General features: G+C 43.3%; 1 protein-coding gene and 1 long non-coding RNA gene across 5 annotated transcripts in view; both read right to left on the reverse strand.

Moving 5' to 3' along the window:
• The window catches only part of PBX1 (PBX homeobox 1), a 318,615-nt gene that overhangs the window by 243,125 nt on the left and 52,468 nt on the right, over positions 1–23,022 (reverse strand). The window lies entirely within an intron of this gene.
• On the reverse strand, positions 8,448–21,752 carry LOC309639730. The gene is made up of 2 exons (XR_014251821.1): positions 15,931–21,752; positions 8,448–15,618 (listed from the first exon to the last, which is right to left on the reverse strand). It is a non-coding gene; the product is annotated as an uncharacterized lncRNA (long non-coding RNA).

The raw sequence follows: 23,022 nt of genomic DNA on the forward strand, positions 1-23,022 counted from the left end.
GATCTCATCTTGGAACCAATGGTTTCTAGAATGCCAAACAAATAATCTCACTGTTCTGTATGACTGTCTCATCATCTGTGAAATGGGAGCAAATCATCCTCACTGATTCTGTAAGGGTTATCTAAGAAACTACTAAAAAGTAATGACCGCCTTCCAGGCTCCCTAGGAACCAAGTCAAGCATCAAAAGAGGAGGGGTCTCTTGTCTTCTGTTACCTAAATGGAGGGAAATAATGGCTCTTCGTTTGGAAGGCTAAGACTGGGGACAAAACCCAAGACACTGAAGTCTGTACTAAGCAGGTGGGCTACAGGGCTCGCCTTGTCCTTCTCACTTCCTGCTCTTGAACCGCTAAGAGGAGATTAGCAGCATGAATCCCTTCATGCTGGCCACAGGCCAGATGTGCCAACACACTTGTGCCTTTCTGAACCTTCAAAACCACCCTAAGAGGCAGATATTGATATTTTCCTTTCCAGACAGGAGCACAAAGGTTCAGGCGGGATAAGTGGCTGCATAAAGCCACACCGCTAGCAGGTAGTGACATTAGGGACTGAACTAGGGCCTTCTGATGCCAAGCCTGTACTTGGCTACCATTCAACTCCCATAGCAGGAACCGGGCAAGCAGTACTGACTCACCCCAGGAGGGGTAAGGGGTCGTATGCTCGCGCTCTTTCTCTGGCTGCCAGATAATACCTTCCTTAAGCGTTCAGCTCCAAACACTCCCAGGGTTGCATACACACGACCGCCAAGAGGAGCAAAGGCCACACTCTGACCCAGGAGGCCTCTGCCAGGGAAGCATCTTTAGAATCGGTAGTGAGCAGGTGACCTCACTGAGGAGTGTCCCGTGCAAGGTGCCAGTCAGAGCTGGGAGAAAGGGCAGATCAGCAGGGCTCGCCTGCCTTTATCTCTCCCAACTGCTTTGTTCCTCAGACCCCAAAGAACAATAGGTGGTCACGCTCTGCTCCTCCTGTCTTTTTCACACGGGCTCTGTGTGTGTGTGTGTGTGTGTGTCTTTATCAGAAAATTGACTGTTTTATATTATATTCACACATGCTATCCAGAGTAAAGGCTCCACCAGGCTCAGAAGAGGCAGCACACAGAGAAGTCTGGTACTTTCCTAAGACTCCTCTTCTGGCTTAGCAATCAACCTACAGGTCCAGCTGTGCACAATGTCTTCAAAGGGGAAACTGAGGAATGCTGTACAAAAATCAATGCTTGGCCCAAAACAGTTTGGAAAGTAATCATTTTAAAGCACACACTTGTGTATTTATCCACCCTGGTTCACAATGTTTTCCTACATCTCACTGTGGCCAGGGCAGAGCGCGACCCAGAGAAGCCATCTGTATTTTCCAGCAGACCAAACAGGAAGAGGCGTAGAAATCTGCGCAAGTGACCACGCTACCGCTGTTGCTAGGCAGCAAGATTATGTCCATTCCCCGCTGCTTGACAACTAGCATTTCCCATCACATACACACACAGCCATAGCAGCAGCACAAGTGCCCTGAACTGTTGTCTTACAGCTTTCAGAGAAAAGGGCTGAAATTCAAGGAACCTTAGAAGTCCGAATGGGTCCCTGGCAACATTCCACTGATATCCAGGTGGCCCCTAGAACAAGATGGCCCCATTCAATCAAAAAGTGTCCCTTTGGTGACTCACGAATTTGTACCTGATGGTTGCACAAATCGTCTACTGAGTGCAGTGACATGCCAGAGAGATGGGGAAAGAGCTTGAGTCAGCAGGCTTGAGCTTTTGGAGAAGAAAGTCTATGCTGTCTGCTCCATACCTCCAAAGAATTCATCAGTGAAATAATCATGTTTTTCCTAGGATTGCCTGTGTAGTGGACTGGGATAAAGTAAGAGGGCCAAATACCTTAAATGGTGATATTTCCTTCTGTGGTCCCCAACAAATGCCAGGGGAACTCGGCAAACCTGTCCTGAGGGCAAAATTGGCCAACAGTCATCCTAACCTCATTGGTCACAATCTGTCAGCTTCTCAACAGCAAAGCCAAAGTCATGAACTTATTGTTCAAATCGAATAGCTGCCTACTATATAACAGGACGCCCTCGGTCCACCTCCTGTCTTTGAGTGATAAAGAAACAGATGTCCCAAACCCCACTGGAAGTTAGTGTCCCAGCGTGCACTTGAACTCAGAAGCCCTTAGCTTCTAGTCAACTGTCTCGGCCACTATAATACCAGCTCCATTGTTTTCAAGCTAGACCCACATAAGAATCATGTTCGTTTATTTTTTTCTTTCAGTTTTATTTCAGCCCATCTTTTTAATGTGTTAACTTTTCTAACAGCCCCTTTAAGAAGAACCATATATAGTTCTGCTCTGCTCACCAGGCAAGCAGTCTCATAATACCATTGGGGGCATATGCATTCTCTTCTAAATCTCTCCACAGCACTTCAGAAAATTCTCCAGGCATCATTCTGATTCTACTCTGAATTCAGTGAGATCATCCAGAGTGATAACCTCACTGGTATTTTGTCTTCTTCTCAGCCCCAGCTGGAGAATTTTTCCCCTCATTAAAATTAACGAGGTCCGTTTCCCAAGTTCAAGACACCGAGCACTCCTGTTGGTGGAGTTTTGTTTCTTAAATCGAGCTACAGTTCTCTAAGTGCAAAGTTATACTAAGCGTCATTTACTTTATTGCTACGTAATAAGAAGCCAAAATGGAAGTGCTAAGCTCTCCTCCTAACACATCCGACACTTTGGCAGCCACGTGCAAACACACACAAACCACACATCCCCAACTCAGCCCATGGTCTCTCTGCATTTGGCCACAAAAGGAAACTTACCGCAGTTTAGAAATCGACAGCTTGGAAGAAAAAATTAAAAACTCGTGCCGTCTAAGTGGCCAGGGATCTAGTGTTACAGCCAATCTAAGAAGAAAGACACAGTCTCCCTGCATCTGACAGAGCCATGGTGTCCACCCATAAAGTAACACAGGGTAAAAGGATCTGAGCAGATGGGAGGATTTCTGTTCCCTTCTCTGCAGCCAGCAAACAGGTGACTAAATAGCCAGAGCTGAATGTGGCCTTAGTCAACAGTCATAAAACACTCCAGTCTGACCAAAAATCAAGGGAAAATACTGTGTCACCAAATAAAAGATGTACTCAACGCTACGGTACTCATGAAAGGAAGGGGAGAGAAGGATAAAAATAAAAAGCCAATTTCATAAATGAGGTGGAAAGGAACTCTACAAGGGAACTATAAATACTCAGATCCTACACACCCGCTAGAAACAAGCTGGCCTCGTCCCCAGTGTTCCAAGATGAAATAAGATGCTTTCAGATGGTCACAGAGAAAGGAAAATGGTCGTTCAGACCCCCTCCTTCGGTCACCCTTTCAAGTGCCTCTCCTTAGTTAGCCCAACCAATTTTGTTTGCTCCCGCTTTTTCTCCCCTGTCTCTGTAGACCTGTGTTTCGGTAAAAATAAAATACAACTGTAAGTGAGATCAAAAGGACAAAAAAAAAAAAAAAGATGCTGAGGGCTAGGACTGAAGCTGGGGTAGGAGGGGTGGTGCTGTCCAGTGATTCTAGGCCACTAGATTTGTCAGAGCCCATTAACCCAGGCAGGGAAGGGAGCTCACAGCTCCCACTGTTGGCTGATCAAAGTCCAATCAGAAAGTAAGGGAGGAACCCAGCCAGCCTCATGTGACCCAGCACAGGAAGCCAAGTCTAAAAAGAATAAGCGCTTGTGAATAAGGTGCACCCAGACATCTTTACTGAGCCTGCCAGAGAGAGGGGGGGAGGCGGGGTGGGGAAGGGGGTCTATTTGAAGCTGCATCCTAACTAACCTTAATAAGTTAATGCAGAAATCCTCCCAAGGAGTCTGGCTATAGGAGACGCTGGTCTCAACTGAATCAAAATCTGTTATGTGGTAATATAATAGATGTAAATTAAAACAGAAAATCTATCATGCCTCTAATGTACCCTGATAGCTGAGTGTGTGGATCCGTCCAAGGAGAGGCACCAAGAGGAAGGGTGATATATGGCGAAGCTGGATGGAGGGTGAAAAGCGTGGCGAGCGGCGCGGGAGAGTGGTGCAGCCTGCTTGCGCTCCTCAGACCCAAGGGCAAGAGACGAATAAATGTTGATTAGTGTTGATTTTGTCCGACAAACGCCTGTCGAGTGACAGTTGGGCTAAGCTGCACTGAAAGAGAACCATTAATCTTGGTCTGGTTTAAGTAGAGTATATTAATTTGTGTCATTTTTACTAAGTTGTACCGAGAAAGGCCTCTCGCTGCTTTGCATATGACTGCTTTGGCGGTTCAGCCCGGTTCCCCTCCCTCCCCTCATCATCCCCCTCCCTCCCTCCCCCCCCAACCCCCCACTTTTTAAAACAGATACCACGGTGGCAGCGGTGGCAGCAGCAAATTCAAATGACACAGCAGGGGAGCAGGGGACTGAGAGCTCCTCTCTTGGATTAAGAAAATAAACTCCCAGGGTGTTGGCATAGCAACAGCATTTCAGATGAACTGCTATATATTCAGTGATTAATAAATTAACATTTTTTACAGTGGTTCCTCCTTTCCTCCCCACCCCCGCCCTCACTATAAGCCCCCTCCCCACACATACACTTCCACCTTCTCTAAGCTGCATCTCTGCTCCTAGAAGGCAAAAGAAAGGAAGCTCAGCATATCTGCAGCCTCAGAGCTAACTCCTGCCCACAGCTGCCATCTCTAAAGACAGACATCGCAGCCTCTTGTCACTTATAAGGCTGTGAGGAAGCTGGGGTTAGGGGGCAGACCCAGACAGAACTACGTTCAACAAGGTGCACAGAACGCTCTCCAAGATACTGACAGCAGCGGGCCCCCGCCCCAAAGGTTTGGGCCTTTCCAAGTCCTGACAGGCTAGGAAATAACAAAGAGGTTTTGCTCCTCCCCAAAAATACATCCCTGAAACAATGACCCCAAACAATGTCCAACAGAGTCCTGACCTCCCACTCTTGTGCTACATGAAAAGAAAGCTTGTGACCCTAGGATGGCAGTACCTTAATAGGAAGCTGACACTTCCCTTTGAGCTTACAGTTGGCCAGCAGACACTACAACAAATTTGGGCAATTCACATTCCAGAAACAGGACCCGATTAGCATTGTGGGAGGAAGGGAAGAACAAACAGATATTAAGCACTGCCATGGCAGTCTAGGCCAGTTTCAACAGTAAGTCAAATTCAAAAAGCAGGGGCTTCCCTGGTGGTGCAGTGGTTAAGAATCTGCCTGCCAATGCAGGGGACACAGGTTCGAGCCTTGGTTGGGGAAGATCCCACATGCCGCGGAGCAACGAAGTCCGTGCGCTACAACTACTGAGCCTGCGCTCTAGAGCCTGCGAGCTACAACTACTGAGCCCGCTTGCCTAGAACCTGTGCTCCGCAACAAGAAAAGCCACCGCAATGAGAAGCCCGTGCACCGCAACGATGAATAGCCCCCGCTCGCCACAACTAGAGAAAGCCTGCGCGCAGCAACGAAGACCCAACGCAGCCAAAAATAAATTTAAAAAAATTTTTTAAAAGAAAAAATTCAAAAAGCACTCTCTTTTCAAAGCCTTCATGAAATAATACTATGCTTAAGGCATAATATAGGAAGAGGGAAATGATAAATTCTGTTTCTTCACAGCTCTCACCTGTACCAGTGCTTTAGCATAATCATTAGTCCAAAGTGAGCCCCAGCAGGTGTGGAACGAAGCTGGGTCCTTCTAAAAGCCAATGGCACTAACGCTGGTCCTCAGGAGACACACGGCCACAACATCCCTGAAGGAGCCTCTGGCTGAATCTCCCAGTACCCTACAATTATAGGCTCTAAGAAACCAGGAGGAATACTCAGTGAGCAACTTAGAAGCTACCTTCAAACTGAAAGAAAGAATAGACGTACTGTGTATAGGTCCAGAAGACAAAGCTGGCACTAAGGATGAGTACTACAGGTGGTGGTGAGCTGGCCTTCAGAGAGGCAGTGCTACAGAGAGCTGGGTAACCGTTCTCCAGGACCGTTACAAACAGGTTCCTTCCTCAGTTAAATGGCAGGTTAAACTACATAACCTTTTAGATAGCTCAAGGCCACTGCTGGAGGATGAAGAAAACAAATAACAGCAACAAAAATATTCTATGAGGCTTAACGTGTGCCAGAAGCTGTTTCAATGGCTTTACGTGTATTAACTATGAGAAAGATATCTATGAAGCAGATACCACTGTTATTCTTCCCATTAGATAGATTAGGATGCTGAAGCAAAGAGAGGTTAAGTAATATGTCCAAGTCACCTAGCATATAATGGCAGAGCTGGGATTCAAACCCTGGCAGCCAGAGTCCAGAGCCAGCCTCTTACCTACTACGTGATGATGTCCTCCATCAATTCAATTCAAATTCTACCAGATCCAAGACACAATCCACGTTGGGACCCTTGAATAATAGCAAAATGGACCTGGCAATGAAAACACTAGTAATAGAAAATGATGTGATTATTAATAATATAAAGAGAGAGACAGAGAGACAGAGAAACATGGCTCTGAAAAACAAGAAAAAGTCAGTCAACACCATTCGTTTGAGGACATTCTACATGGAGAGTGTAGCACAGTGTGATAACAGGAAAACTGATTCTGAGTCCCAGCTATGCCACCAACTAATTGTATGAATCCACTCTGGGTTTTCTTCTCTGTAAAACAAATCGGTTGCGGATTTCTAAGGTTGCTTCTAGTTCTTAACCCTATATGAGCAGATTGAGGGTCCAAGCACCATAAAATCAATTGCCCACTTTTTAGGTTATTCTCAGAGTCACCCGAATAACATCATTTTGTGCTTCCATCTCTACCTTTCCACCACCTCCAAGCTTGTGGAGAGCACCAGTGAGTCCACGGTTACATGTTCTCTGGATCATACATACCATGTGTATCTAACGCTTCCAGGGCGCTGATTCTCCCCAGTCTATTCAGTCATTAGACAGGCCTCGTCATAAGTGTGTTGGAGTGGTTGATATAAAGCAGGAGGTTGAGAAAAAGCCCAAACACAGGGCTTGAGCAGTGTCAAATCCATAGTGGGCATTCTGCCTATTCTATACTAACGGACATCTCTAATTCCTAAAATTATTCATGGATTATGAAAACCCATACACTCAAGTTCATAGAGTTTGGCTTTTCTCCCCCGCCCGGGTGCAGCAGGAGAGAAGCTGCGCTGTGAGCCTGAGGACAGGTACACCAGGTCTCACCTCTCTCAATGCGGAGCCTGACTTCTTCCCTACCTCCCTCTGAAATCAGGATATCTGAGATTTTAATTCCTTGGGAGAACGGGCAGCATCACAGGGGGAGGGAAAAAGCATAATGAAGATGAAGGGGTTGAGGGCAGTGGGGGCACTAAAGGATACTTCCCTTCTTTGTAACTTCAACTCTAGTTCAGCCACGTCAATGAGGTGCTGCCAGGGCTATTGATGCCGAGGCCGTGGCCAGGTCCTAGGGCTTCAGGGCAGAAGGGTGTTAGGTCAGCCCCAAGTAATCATGATGATAACAATAACAATGCTAGTATTTGTCCAGAGAGAGGGGTGGTGTGAAGGGAATCACATTAAATCCAAGAGGACTCAGATAAAATGATGCTAAGGGTCAGACTGAATCTCACAACAGCCTGTGATTTGTGGCTTATGCCGCTTTTCTAATTTGCCTCTCCCTGGCTGATGGCCCGTGAAGGTGAGGGGGGTTACTGAGTGTTGCCCAGGCTCGGCTTACGGAACAAGCAAGTCACAACACTGCTCGCCCAGTTCCTGACTCTGCTGCAGCTACGGTGGCTTCCAAAATCATGATTTGAACTGTGAGAATAGTCAAATGTGGAATCAAACCCGTTTCCGATTCCTTGATTTGTATTATTTTTCCCTCACTTGCTACGAATGCTGATTTATCTTAGTGGTTTTATATGCATCTTAATTGCTTTCCTCTTGTGTGTTCAAAGTGTATCTGATGCAAGTGTCTGTCTGCAAAAACAATATGTCCTGTTTATATATTATCTATTGTGGACTGTAAACAGTAATGGCAGGGACTGTCTTTTTTCTATCACACTTGTAAATACGCCCAGAGGCTAAGCAGCTTCTCCAATAAGTAAAATAAATAATGAATTAAGTAAGTGGACTTGTCACTCTCCGTGTGGAATATTTATGCTTTGCACCTTATCGCACTAAAAGGGTCAACACAGAGTGATGACGTTTACTTTCCACTTTTACTTAATTTTTTGTCCCCCTCCTCCACCCCCATGATTTTATTACATGAATCTGAGAGCTATAGTTTCTAGCTTCTCTATGTTGTTTACCTCCAAAGACATTTAAGTTTGTTCATAAAGTACTCTGAACATTGTAGAAAAAAAAATTCTCTCGCTCACTGTGTCTATGAAACTATCTGTTTTATTTTAACCAGAACTTTCATCTAGCACTTAAGCCAGATGGAGGCTTTTAAAAGGTGTCTTAAAAAAAAAAAAAAAAAAAAAAAGGGTGGTAACAGTTATGTACATTAACCTGGAAGAAAAAGAATAAGCAACTCTGTGTTTAACATATTGCTTCTTCCTTTCTTCCCTCCCCACCCCCCAATTTCTGCCAGGTCCCTGTATCTCCCTTATGTAGCCCATAGTGCTGCTATTTCATAACCTACTCTGTCAGTGACATCAAACTACCTGGAAACCTGCCAGAGCGGACAAGATACCTTCATAGGAAGGTGAGACTTGCGGACTCTCAGGCTTTTGTGTGATGATGTCAAGTGCCTGCCATTCTTGTTTTACTATGAGTTGTGGAGGGTCGGAATTCAGTACATGGTAAAAGCAAAGATACAAAGATTGTGCGAGAGAGTAACTGCCAAGTATCTTGTGGGGGCAATGTGATCAAGAGGAAAGAATGTAGGCTTTGAAATCAGAGAAACCTGAGTTTTGTCACTTAACTAGTCATAGGAGATTGGACAGTTTATTTAATCTCTCTAGGGCTCAGTTTCCTCATCTGTTAAATGAAAATAATAGCTCTTTCAGGATCATTCAATGTACTTTACACAGATGATCGCGTTTCATCTGCTTTCTCTTCTTATTATTGAGAAACAGAAAAATGATATCAAATGGGATATTACAGTTCATTACAATGAGCACCATGCCTAAGGTCAGAAAGCCCAGCTGAAGATCTAAAGGAGACCATGACCTTTCTCCTAAAATGCCCCAATACCCAGGCATATAAAATTCCTCGCTCAGACTTAAGAAACTCAGAAAAGGAAAATATATGCAGGATTCTTTTTTTTTATTATTATTTATTTATTTATTTATTTATTTTGGGCTGCATTGGGTCTTCGTTGCTGTGTGTGGGCTTTCTCTAGTTGCGGCTAGCGGGGGCTACTCATCGTTGTGGTGTGCATGCTTCTCATTGCGGTGGCTTCTCTTGTTGCGGAGCACAGGCTCTAAGCACGCAGGCTTCAGTAGTTGCAGCAGGCAGGCTCAGTAGTTGCAGCACGTGGGCCCTAGAGCACGCGGGCTTCAGTAGTTGCGGCATGTGGACTCAGTAGTTGTGGCTCGCGGGCTCTAGAGCACAGGCTCAGTAGTTGTGGCACACGGGCTTAGTTGCTCCGCGGCATGTGGGATCTTCCCGGACCAGGGCCCAAACCTGTGTCCCCTGCATTGGCAGGAGGATTCTTAACCACTGAGCCACCAGGGAAGCCCAGGATTCTTTTTCACGTCACCAAGAATAGATTAAACAAATCTTTCTTTCTATGCCAAAAGACTCTCAGATCTAAATTCTTTTCCCTAATCAGAATCACTAACATCCAAAAGCATCCCCACAGTGATCACGAGCACTAGCTTTTCTAATGACTTCACAAAAGGACATTAGGACTAATTTCACATTGTTTTAGGGTTGTTTTATTCACCTTCCTGAAAAAGTGGGGTTTTTTTTATTGATAGCGTTTTTCATATCATCTGTGATTTTTGGCATACTCATTCACACTGTCTTTCAAAAAAGAAACAGTCAAAATATTGCCCATATAAAATATATAAATAGATGGAGTCATACATACAAGCATCCCAAATGTGGTTGAGATAACAGATTACAGGAACTACTACCTTTTATCAAGGAGTTGGCAAGCCAGCCTTCTAGTTGGAAAAATAATTGAGAAATTTGGAGGCATAGCCTCACAACCTGTCTACTTTTGCCAAACGATCTCTCTACTACCGCTACACCCACATTTAACAGAAATGCTGAGGTGGCTTGATGGGAAATTGGCCTGACAGTAAAACCTTTTGAATAATTTCTGTTTTAAAGAATCAAGTAATCGTGGCAAAGCTGAAGTCCAGCTAGGAACCAGGAGACGTGGGTTTTCATCCCATTTGTGCCGCTACAGGCCGAATGACCTCAACAAGCCACATGCATGACCTTTTGCATCTCAGTTTCCCTGAAAATGCAATGAGTGGGTTGAACTCAATTCTATGACTCCTCTCCAACACTAACAGTCTGCGAGTCAAGAAAAGGGAAAGTCTGCTAGAAGGGGAAAACCTTAGAGACACAGAGAGAAGACCTAAAAATGCATATGGTAACCTGCAGAAACTGTGCCTGGGAGGGAACTCTAAAGAGCATTTTGATATGCAGAGGGCTCCCTTCCCCCTTCTGTCTGGTCTCAGTATTTCCTAAGTAGCCAACCACTTACACAGCTCCATATTTAACTCAAAACGCTTAACGTTAACTTTCTCTTTTTCGATTTTTAGATCACGAGTGTCAGCTTCTCAACATTCCTTAGAGGACAGGTCCACGGAGACATGGAAAATGATTAATGTAGGAACAGCCACAAGCAGTCAAATAAGCAGAGCTACAGATAGTAAAGAGAAACAAGTGCCACAGATGACCAGGGTAAGGGCCCCAGCCCTGGCCCTGGCTGAGAATTGGAGGTCAGCCCAAACAAGCACTGACTTCAAGAAGCTTGCAGGAGGATGTCAGTCTGCTCCACCCTAAGCAACGATGGAATTGTTGTCATGGCAACAAAGGTACTTGAGAGGGACAAGAGCAAAGGGAGACTTAAAAAGAAAAAGACAATATGTGGCCTAAACAAAAATATGTGACGGCGTAAGGGGTGCTGTAAAGCCTTTATTGCCACTTGTTAAGGAAGACCTGTATAGCTCACTCGTGAGTAATAAGGCAGTCAACCCAAACTAAGGCACTAAAAATTTTATAGCACCTCACATATCATATAGATCTAGATAGACAGAAAAACAGAGAGATACATATATAAAGGATTGCTGCAGATACACTCACAACACACAAGGAAATGTTGCTACTGATTCTGGAAATACCATCTTCTAATAGAGTCGTTAAATTTACCAATATCCTTAATTTATCGGCTATCAAATCCCACATCCCATCAGCTCAGTTCTTAAAAGGTTCAGAAAGCTCAGCTGCAATGAGAAGGAACAGTGATGGTTTCACAGGGAGTACAAACCAGCCAGGTGCATAAAGCTAGGAATCTCAGTTCTAATGGTGACTCCACAGCTAATTTATTATTTCATAGTTGGATTAAACATTCCCTACTGCTATCAGAGATTGTCAAGGTGACTGTTGGGGACTTGAACAGCGAGGACCATTGCGGCCCAGTGCAGAAGATAAGAGACTGTTGTGTTGCGAGTCTATATCCCTTAACTTACCCAAAAGAGACGCTCCAGGAGGACCAGTCGTAAACTGATTTATAGTCTTATTAGAAGACTATAGGACTAGAAGACTTAGCCATTTAAAGCAAACCTGTAGTAAACGATTTTAGAGTAGACTTTTTAAAACATTCTTGTAAAATGAATAACGACTCCTTTAATTTTTCTTCTCTAAATTTAGTTTTCTATGAGTTTTTTCGAAGTGAAGTACACATAACCCAGGAGAATTCCACTGCGCACTGTGCCAAGAACAGACATCCCCCAAACAATCGAGGTACTACTTCTCAGTCACCTGGATCTAAAACAGGTACAGAAAGATGCTTTCTTGGGGCCTATGCTCTACTTGCTGTAACTCCCAGCTGTCAGTTTCAAACGCATGGCCCCAGTAGGAAACCAGCTTGGTTAAACTCAGAGGCCTGATCTTGCCCACCACTAAGTACTTCGCCATGATATGTGAGAAAAAAATGAGATTACATGGATGAAAGTGCTCGATGCTCACTGGAGAAAAAATACTATAGAAATTGAATGGATTGGTATTATTAATTATTATTTCTACTGAACCATTTCTGAAGCACAGACATGGATGCTTGCCTGGCTTTTAAAGAGAGAGCGACGCCCATCCCTCAACCAAAGGCCACGTTCAGTCTCTTCGGTAGCTCAGAAAACGTGAACAACCAAGTCGAGCTTCCCCGAAACATCTTGTCCATCATATTGGCTTCCAATCTCTTGGAACTTCCTTCAGGTGGAACATTATTGCCTTTCGCTGCTATTCTGACTCTCCTGTCCTGTTACTGAGGGTTCATTCTTGGGTCCCATCTGGGTCACCACGTGGGCTCACCATTGCCGAGGTGAGCCATGCTCACTTACGCAGGAGGCAACTCTCCCTGAATTGAACACACAGAGGCTGTAGGTGACACAATGATCAGGCCAAGCCACACATGTGTCCAGCGCATTCCAAAATCAATAGGACATTTATAATAATGGAAGTTCAACGGCTTCCATTTTGTGAAGTATTAAATGTGCCAAGAGACTGAGTTAAAGCTCAGGCTATGAAAGGGGACTGTAAGTTATACTTCCTTAAAAAAGAAAATTAGCAAATGGTTCATTTTACCTTAAGGGAAAAAAAAAGGCATTTTCAATTAGGTGAGTGGAAGGACAAATGCTCCAAAGTGCATTTTGCTGAAGTTATAAGTGCTTTTGAAACCCCTCCTGTCAAGGCGTTAGTAACACAAGATTTAAGATGCCCAATTAATTTTTCCCAGCCACCAGCCAAAAGTAGATGCAGGAGGAGGTTAAAAGCTAAGTGTTTAATTAATATTAAATTTATAAGATTCTCTATCACTGAAAGCATTGTAAAATTGAAAAAGCAGTTAATTTTACGGTTGCTGTGTATTCCTCTGCTTTGATCTTTGATCTATGATATAAAATCACCAACTGTAAAGATTCCTGAGCTTTATTTTACCTGTTTAATGGTGAGAAGGAAGAAAGAGAGGGGGAACCTACAGACATGAGTGGGAGTGATGTCCTGAAACTGGTCATTAGCGTTGATCAGAAAAAAACCTAAACATGGGATATATTCAGGAAATAGCCTTTGACCAAGCCACAGAGAGAGACAAGGCATACTCATCTCACCCATTTTTTACACCTCATTTTTCTAGAGTACTAAGACCCACACACAGCAGCTGGCTATCTATGACTTCAGACGAAACACTGAAGCAGAATTAAGGAAGAATTTTCCGAAATTGAGAGTCGCCAAGACTTAAAACTGTTCACTGGAATCGACCACCACATTGCCTTTCCTACAGAGAAAAATTCTGAAATTAGAAAAGTGTGTGTCTGTCTTGAACAGTCTATATAGAGATTCATTCTACCAAGGATTCCATCAACTCACCCACGTGGAGAAACCCAGGCCTGGACAAGGAATGCTCAGCCGGGGCAATGAGCCCTCTTTCATCAATGGCATTTGCCAAAGCCCTACTGATAAAGGACAAAGGGAAAAGAATCGGAGATGGGAGGAAAACCTGCCGCTAGAAATGTTACCATCCTGAGCAAGGTTTCCCCAGGGTTTCAAAACACCCTACTTCTGCCAATCTAGACAGATGCTTGGTCTCTTTGTACAAGACCAAGTCATGAACGCTTAAAGTTAAAAAGGGGAAAGGGAGTATTAACCCTCAAATAAACCGAACATTCAGCCTGCAAAAACATCCAATACTTGCCTTCACCCCCTCCCCATCCAAACTTGGGGCTGGTGGGGGAGGAACGGTTTGAGGATGGGGGTGACAGGGTCCAGGGAGGAACAGGGCTAGGAGGTGGAGGAAAAGAGAGCATTCCCTGCCCAACAGAAGTTTGTATCCTGGTACCCAAAAGAACAATGGGGGCACTTCCAACTCCTGGCCTCCTTCAATTCTGTCTCAAATCCAGAGACAAAGACCTATTATGCAGAATAGATTTTACAGAAAGGCACAAGGAGGGTGAGGGGGAAACGGGATAATTCATGTGAGGTGTTTTTTCTTTTTTTTTTTTTTTAATCCCATCAGGGATCTCATTATAATTTCATTATTAGCAGAAAAACCAAATAAGTGGCAAGAAAAAGAATCTCAACTTAATATTAACACACACACACACACACACAAAGATGAAAGATCTTCTGAGCTTCAAAGCGGCTGCTAATTTTCCCAGCTTCAAACGACTCAGTGAGAAAGACACTGATAATGAATGTGCTTTTTCCACTGGCTCACTTATAAACTTCTTCCCTTTCCGTCTCCCTCCCCAAAATTAGTTCTCATTTTTAACTGGAAACAAACATCAGATGTAATAACAGAATCCTGACTTCATACATAATCTTCCTCCAGTGTTTCATCAACAAAAATGTAGAGGAAATAGAGAATGAAGAAGTGCAGATGATGCTCATCTGAAACTTGGGGATGCTGAAGTGGTGGAACGTACAGGCTGCGTGAGTACTGGAACCTTACATAGTTAGTGAATCAGGGTCTCAAGGATGGGAATCCACGTCTCTGAAGTCTCAATGCTGGGGACAGTCAAAGAGGGAGAGAAGACAGAACACAAGAGAAAAAAGAACACAAGTTTCTCAGAGCACCAAAACCACACAGCATCTTTTTTTATATTTTTTTTTTAAATTTCAATTTTTTTTTTATTGACGTATAGTTAATTTACAGCGTTGTGTTGGTTTCAGATATACAGCACAGTGATTCAGTTAATACATATTTTTTTCAGATTCTTTTCCGTTATAGGTGATTACAAAATAGTGAGTATAGTTCCTTGTGCTATACGGTAAGTAGGTCCTTATTATCTATTGTATACATAGTAACACGTATATGTTAATTCCAAACTCCTAATTTCCACCCCCTCCCCTTTCCCCTTTGGTAGCCATAAATTTCTTTTCTATGTCTGTGGGTATACTTCTGTTTTGTAAAAAAAAAAAAAAAAAAAGTTCACTTGTATAATTTTTTTAGATTCCACGTATAAGGGATATAATATGATATTTGTCTTTCTCTGTCTGGCTCACTTCACTTAGTATGATAATCACACAGCATTTTTGACTCACTGCATTCAAAAAGGGATTCCAGGTAGGTCTTAGCACATTTCTAAAGAGACAACCGCTGGTCCCCTTTAAAAGACAAGCTCTCTCACCAGCAAGCGTTTGTCACAAGCACAATGATGGGCAGTGTCTAAACTCAGAAGACTAAATGTCTTGGATGTCAAGAGGCCACAATTTAATAAGTGGAGTGATACAAGTTTTTCCTTCTTTCTTTTTACAATCAATCTCCTTTAAGGTAACACAGAGCAAGCCAAAGGAAGCAACCTCGAAAACTAAGCTAAGCATCACTGTGGGAGGCCATTCTGTTCCCAAGCCCATGTCCCAGTACCAACCCAGAGGGAGGTCCCGTGATGAAGCTTGAGGCAGTGAATAATAAAAAGCACTTAGCACTGTGCCTGACACAGAGGTGGTGCTCAGTAAATAATAAAACCCAGGGCTTCTCTGGTGGCGCAGTGGTTGAGAATCTGCCTGCCATGCAGGGGACACGGGTTCGAGCCCTGGTCTGGGAAGATCCCACATGCCGCGGAGCAACTAGGCCCGTGAGCCACAACTACTGAGCCTGCGCGTCTGGAGCCTGTGCTCCACAACGGGAGAGGCCGCGACAGTGAGAGAGGCCCGCGCACCGCGATGAAGAGCGGCCCCCGCTCGCCACAGCTGGAGAAAGCCCTCGCACAGAAACGAAGACCCAACACAGCCAAATAAATAAATTAATTAATTAATTAATTAAAAAAAAAACAAAAACCCAAACAAAGAAATCTATCCCCCTCCACCTTCCTCAACAGGAATAGGGCATATTGCCTTGGGAAGAACAGCCAAGGAAAAACTACTAATACACCTCACTGCCCATAACCTGAGAAAATACATTTCAAGAGTACAGAACTGGTGCCCAGAACACTAACTTTCTTTGTCTCTGTAACTGTCTTTTTCTATCAAGAAGCTACAAACTTGAGACGTGTTTGCACTGAATGTATGTTTCTGAAAGCTTTCCCTGGTGGTGAAGTGGGATACTGCGAGCCTAGCTCTCCTAGGCATTTTCATTCTGAACCAAAAAATAAAAGTGAACAAGTTTCCGGAACTGAAGTTCCCATAAGCTAGTGCCAAGTGTACGCTGCAGCGCTCAAGAGTCTATGTGAGTCTCTTTCTATTTTGGAAGTAAGTTCATTTGTATCTTTTATTTTTTAGATTCTACATATAAGCAATATCATATGATATCTGTCTTTGTCTGGCTTAGTTCACTGAGTATGATAATCTCTAGGTCCATCCATGTGGCTGCAAATGGTATTCTTTCATTCTTCTTTATGGCTGAGTAATATTTAATTGTGTATATATATATACCACATCTTCTTTATGCATTCATCTGTTGATGGACCATTAAGTTGATTCCATGTCTTGGTTATTGTAAATACTGCTGCAATGAACACTGGGATGCATGTATCTTTTCAAATTATGGTCTTCTCCGGATATATGCATAAGAGTAGGATTGCAGGATCATATGGTAGCTCTATTTTTAGTTTTTTAAGGAACCCCAGACATAGAAAACAAACTTATGGTTACCAAAAGGAAAAGGGGGGTGGGGGAGTGATAAATTAGGAGGTTGGGATTAACATATACACACTACTATATATAAAATAGATAATCAACAAGGACTTACTGTACAGCACAGAGAACTATACTCAATGTTTTGTAATAACCTACAAGGGAAGAGAATATGAAGAATAATACACATATATATTCAATATATCTGAATTGCTGTGCTGTACACCTGAAACTAACACGATATTGTAAATCAACTATACTTCAATTAAAAAATATAGAGAGAGATATATACATGAAAAAAAAAAGTCTGTGTGGTGGGTCATGACATAACACATTCTGCAGGAAAACCATTCAATTCTGACTAAGGGGAATTTTCTACCCTACAGAAAAATATTTCCAAATTTATGATAAAAGTCACTGGAGAAATAGACAACACTTACACAAATTTTCACAAATATATTTTCTAGAATTAAAATGGTTTTCAAAAGTGAAAGTTATTTGCTTAAATTTTTATAAGCAGCTTTGATGACCACAGGTTAGGCAAAGGTTCCCAACCTTTGTGACTATATAGTCTCCCTTTTTCACGCCAAATAAATTGCAAGGACCACTAGGAGACAGTAGTTCTACTTTTAGCTTCTACAGATGGAGAAAATGTACGCATGACAAAAAGCCAACAGAAACTGAAAAGTGCTTTTTTAAGTGAATATGCATTTTATTAACCACAATAGCATCTCATACATTTAAAGAATTTCAGTAGGTATATCTGTATGTGCATCTGTGTGTACGTGCATGACACTGTTCTGTTTATAGACAATGTTTGGTGTACACAAGGATTTTCCAAACCTTTTCAACAACTTCATGGTTCCCCCAGGGTCCATGGCCCACAAAAGGGGAATCATTGCACTAGAGGAAAGAAGATTCCAGCTGAAGAAATATATGCCTCTAACCAATTCTTTCATTGAGAGAAAATGACATTCAAACAGCTGAACGATTTTACACTCACCACTCCTCATTTTACTACTTCTACCAACACTATCAAAATGTTGATAGACACAATACAGATAATTTCCCAGTTTACATGATCTTGGTTTATAACACAGTAAAATTTCTCTTCGGTACAAGAACTGATCTTCTATCTTCTGTGTATACATTTCCTATTACAAGAACTGATTTTCTTCTACCTTCTGTGTGTACATTTCCTATTACAAATTATCTCCGTAAGGATATTGCGGAGAATAACATAATCAAACTAACATTCCTAACAAAGATATATGTGTATGATCAATAACAAGAGTAGCAATTGCTTAAGAAACATTCATAAAGAATTCTTCCGATCCAGTTCGCCCTGTGGTTTTAGGACAGTGGAAGGATGATAGGAAAGCATCAATCCGTACAAAAGACTGACCTCCACATAAACAGCCACAGGCATTCCCTCCCCCAGTACACACCTCGTCCCCACTATCTCCCTATCCGATTTCCACTCATCCGTTCTCAGCTCCTGTTGTCTGAGGCCACACGCAACTGGATTTGTCAAGCCCCCTTTTAACAACTTGTCGTCACAGTCCGTTACCAAATTGCATATAGTTATATATTCCACTAATTAGGCTTCTAAAATATCATTAACATGTCTCTTGATCATTAGCATAACGTATGAGGCGTCCTCGTCAGGCACGACTCGAGTTTGTTAACGTGGTAATGAAAGGCACAAGGCAGACTCGGCAGGAACCAAGACACACAGAAGTGGGGGCTATCCAGGCACCGATGCCAAGCCACACAGATACAGATGGAGATGCTGACAAAGGCAAAGAGGAAGAGGCAGAGAAACACACCCAAGAGAAAGCCTCAGAAACTCAATGGGTTTGGCATTTAGATGGCTGTTTTGGCATGAAGGTGAAATTTAATGCACCCTTCCTAGCTTGAAGGGAATTGAAACCTGGCAAGGCTCTTGAATCTGCCTAAGCAGAAGAAGGTTTAAAATGTCCTAGACAAGAAGGAAAGCAAGTACAGAACCCTCCTTTCCTCTGACCTAACACACGGGCGCTCTGTCTCTCCCCTATTCCTCTCCCACCTCCTCTCCAGTCCTGGTTACAGCAAGCGGCAGGCAGTCTATTAGAACTACCTGGGGGCGGCATTCTTCTAGTCCTCACCAGGCCCTTTATTAACGCCCTGCTAGATGTCTCTATCTGTACCCACCGCGTTAGTGACGATCATCTCGTGTGTAATGGGGCAGGTCTTACCTCCAGAGATGAGAGGCATGCTTTGTGAAGAAAACAGGAGGAAGGAAGGCATTTAAAGAATGGCAACTGTGTGTCTATATGGTGAGCGTGTGTCAGCATGTGTGCGAGCCCATACCAACAATGTGCCAGACGTGGATGGTCATCTCAAACCGCCAGTCTGAGATGGTGAAAATGTTTCTAAATGTTAGGACTCGCAGGACAAGGACAGAAGAAAGTATTTGGTTTAGAAAAGTGACAAGCATATGCTGGGTTGAGAATTTGAAGGAATTTGGGGAGTTGAGCTAAGAGCATGTGCAAATCAAATGCCTAATTCATCCTAAACAGAGAAGAGCTTGGTCCAGGTGACTATACTTTGGTCACAGGCTGAGGGCATAGGAGGGCAGCCTCAGAAACAACCAAGAGAATCTCACTCCTGTGATCATTACTATAAAAAAAGATCAATCAGGAACTTGGGAGTTCAAAGTCCCACCCATGACCAGCAGAGAAGACTCTCTGGGCTAATATCTCCAAGTCTGAAATTTCATACAGATAAACTGAAACTATCCAAAGCACTCTCAGTAGAGCACAGAGAGAGGCGGTGTCACAATGGCTTTCCCAGAATGACTTCAGCAGAAGCAACAACGGGAAGAGAAATCAAGGTGTGTGACAATCCACTGTTTTAAACCATCTCCTCCCAGTAGGATGCCTTCTCCTATGTAGGGATCATTACCACCCCAGCCTTGCCTCCTGGGGCCACTTCAAGAAGCATGTATTCAGCATTTACAAATATTAAAGCCAGTGCCACAGGAGAAAAGAGGCTGGGTAAACTCAGATGACGCCTAAATGGAAGTTTTTCCTGGACTGCCTGGCCCAATTGACACCTGAATGAGTAGCCTTAATAGTGTCTCAACAATCCCATGACTTGATATGTCTATGCAACCAGGGTTTGCTTACAGGGAGGGAGAATAAAAGTTAGTTGGTTTTATAGACCAGATTTGATACGCATGATGGGGCCTTTTTGCTTTAATCTACCTCTTTCTTAAATAAAATAGAAATAAAATGGTAGAAAATAATCTACCCAAATGCCTGTTCAGACATTCTACAGGCAGACACAGGAGTAATCCTCTGTGAGCTCTGAATGTAATTCTTGCATTCCAGAACCATAAAATCCTTCCTGATTAGGTATGTCCATCCATCCTTTTCTCAATGGAGCTGTTAAAATACTCCACTGGCCGAATATGCATCTGGATATGAAAGATTCTTAATTATGGCCAAATAGATGGAATGTACACCAAAAGCAATGGCCAAATTTCAGGATTATTTCTATTCAGAAGTCCTCTGTTGCTTGTGGAATGGTCAACTAAGCCAGCCCAGGACCGCAGAGCCACTGACCTAAAACTGACTCTGAAGAGGAACGGGCAGTAAGCCAGCCGTCATCCCAAGGCCCAGCCCCAAACTGCTCCTCCAGGCTGTCCTTTGCAACACTTTCCCACATCTTTAGCAGTCAGGCAAATGTCCATAATAGGTTCTGAAAACCTAATCCTCCCTCTCTGACGAGAAAAGAAAAAGAAGGCAAAACATAAAGACAGAAAAAGAGGAGGACAACTGAAAAATGGAAAAGATGAATTGAAAAGAAAAAATTTCTTTGGCTTTCCTCCCCAAAACTGAAGTCAATACAAATCCAATCATGCATTCAATAATGTACTCTGTACCAGGCCTGGTTTTAGGCTGTGGGGATATAGTTGTGGACAAGTCCCTACTTCACGTCAGGGGATGAAGTGAGAACGGAAAAAACTGTACATACACACACACACACACACACACACACACACACACGCACATACACACAGGCAAGAATGTGAACTAGTAAAAGAGCCCAAAATGATAAGGATTATGTTTAAAGACATAAAAATATTATGTTTGCATGCCTACAATAATTAGAATTAGCTAAAATTACACTAACAAAATATAGCCTCTAAATAGTGACTTATGAGATACACTTTAATTTAAAAAAAAATTAAGTAGATCTGCTTCTTAGACATTTAAATACAAATGGGTGTCTTTGAAATGCTTGAATATAAACTTTTTTCCTAAGGTACTCTATGTTTTCCTATAAAAGTTTGCCTAGATCTTTACAATATGTATTTGATGGGTCTGTCTCATCAATGAAACAAAAGTAAACTTCAGCCACGCCTCTGCAATAGTTATCACAAATTCAAAATCAGTAAAATCAGACTTGGCGACATCTGACCACGGATAAAGAAAAAATAGTTCCCCTGTCTTCATCTTAATACCAGAAGTTGATGGAGAGAAGGCGCCTCACCTCTGAGCAAAGTCAGCTGTTCTACCTTCACTTCTCTGAGTGGTGCCCCTGGTAGATGCTCCCCCCACCGGCCCATCCCCTCCCACTTCATCTTGCTCTTCCTAAACCAAGCACATACTTAGGTGGGATGGAGCCTCGGCAAGAACTGGGACTTTGAACAGAGAAAGCAATTAGTGATAGGGAAAACAACACCCACTTACCTGATGGGAGTGTGGTGAGAGCTAAATGGAATGTTTAAAAAGTGTCCTCTAGGGCTTCCCTGGTGGCGCAGTGGTTGAGAATCTGCCTGCCAATGCAGGGGACACGGGTTCGAGCCCTGGTCTGGGAAGATCCCACATGCCGCAGAGCAACTAGGCCCGTGAGCCACAACTACTGAGCCTGCGCGTCTGGAGCCTGTGCTCCGCAACAAGAGAGGCCGCGATAGTGAGAGGCCCGCGCACCGCGATGAAGAGTGGCCCCCACTTGCCGCAACTAGAGAAAGCCCTCGCACAGAAACGAAGAACCAGCCATAAATAAATAAATAAATAAATAAATAATTTAAAAAAAAAAAAGTGTCCTCTAAACTACGCAATCACATACATAAAACTTACTATGATCACCATGGAGCAGGAGGGGAAGAATGGAGGACAAAATACTTCGAAAAGCCACACTTCAACAGAGCTCTCACTGAAATATGCTGGGTAACCACACTATTATTTCTCTAGAGTCTAGAAAACTTCCCGGTCCTATCTCTGCATCTAAAGCAGGACTTTTTTAACCTGACGAAATTAGAAGATCCATGGATGGTCTTTCAGGGGTTCCTTAGCTTCCTGAAATTACATGAGGAAAAAAATGTGTGTATCTAAGTTGATTTTCTGAGGAGAGGGCCATAGCTTTCATCAGAATATAAAGAGACACCATGATCCAGAAGAGGTGTCCTGCTCTTGCTGTAAAGGTGAGTGTTTAAGGCCGTGTGCCGAGGATGAAGATCACGCAGGAGTTAACATTTCAGGAGTTTAAGAAAGCATCCACTGCCACGTCCATACCAGCTGGTCCTTCAGGTCAATTTCCTCCCCTTGAGGACTCCCCCTACCCACAGGCCCTTAACTGAATAATCTAGTAAGTCGTTGCTTGAAAGATATTGTAAATAGCTCCAACTGAGTGCAGTTTGGGGCAGCTTCCAATTAGCCTTCACTTAACGGTCTTTTTTCCCTGCCAAGTCTGAGCAGTGAGGATCCAAGGCCCTGCCCTCTGCTTGGCTCAGGGTTTAGGGGCAGGGAGGAGTCAAGTCTGTGACTAAGCTGGTAGATGTCAGCTTGAACGTGTCCATATGTCCCACCTGAAAGCCGAAGAGGGAAATTAAAAGGTGCTTTCAAAAGAGGTGTGCCTGGCAGCCTGGCAGCAAAGGGAGCTGGTTTCCTGTGAGTTTCCTTCTTTTGTTTCTCTCCCTCTAGCCTAACCCTAACTTTCCCTGCTGCCACTTAATCATCCATGATCATTTTACCCTTTTCTCTGCTTACTGGCTGATGATCTCCCCCATTTCATTTGAATCCCACTGGAGATACATCCCAGCTAAAAACAAAGCTGATGGCCAATTAAAAGGTAAGTTCCTTATGTCCAAAGCCAGAACACTTCAATATTCATAAGTAGGTAACTTTTGAATGACGGAAGAACAGTGCATGTCCATATACGGGGCTAATCAAGCACCTACATCTTGCAATCCAAATCATCCAGCGTCTGTTTAACTGATTGCTGGGAATTACCTGCTTCCCTATTGCTGGCTGGG

The sequence above is a fragment of the Balaenoptera physalus genome (assembly GCF_965194825.1).
Source record: "Balaenoptera physalus genome assembly, chromosome: 1".
Classification (NCBI taxonomy): Eukaryota; Metazoa; Chordata; class Mammalia; order Artiodactyla; family Balaenopteridae; genus Balaenoptera; species Balaenoptera physalus.